A 314-nucleotide genomic window follows, 5' to 3' on the forward strand; every position below is an offset into this window, starting at 1 on the left:
TCTTTAGGTTGCTTCCCTCTCGTTATTACTTTCCCTTTTTTTTTTTTATCAGAACGCGTTGTTACGCTTCGTGTGGTAGAAAAGGTACTAAAGAGTGGAAAGGTCAACAAAACCGAGGTCCAATTGGGGGGAGGGGGAGGAGTGGAGGGAAATGAAAAGAAAAAGGGAATAAGAAGGGATTTGTTGTCACCGCTTGTGAGCGTCCTGTATTTACTCTCTCTTTTTTTTTCTTTTCCTGTTCTCTTTCTCTTTCTCTTTCTCTCGATATTTTCTCTGCGGTTCTATTTCTTTTTCTTTTTTTGTTTCCCCCCCCC

This window comes from Trypanosoma equiperdum (genome assembly GCF_001457755.1).
Source record: "Trypanosoma equiperdum strain OVI genome assembly, contig: ctg_211, whole genome shotgun sequence".
In the NCBI taxonomy this organism is placed as follows: Eukaryota; Euglenozoa; class Kinetoplastea; order Trypanosomatida; family Trypanosomatidae; genus Trypanosoma; species Trypanosoma equiperdum.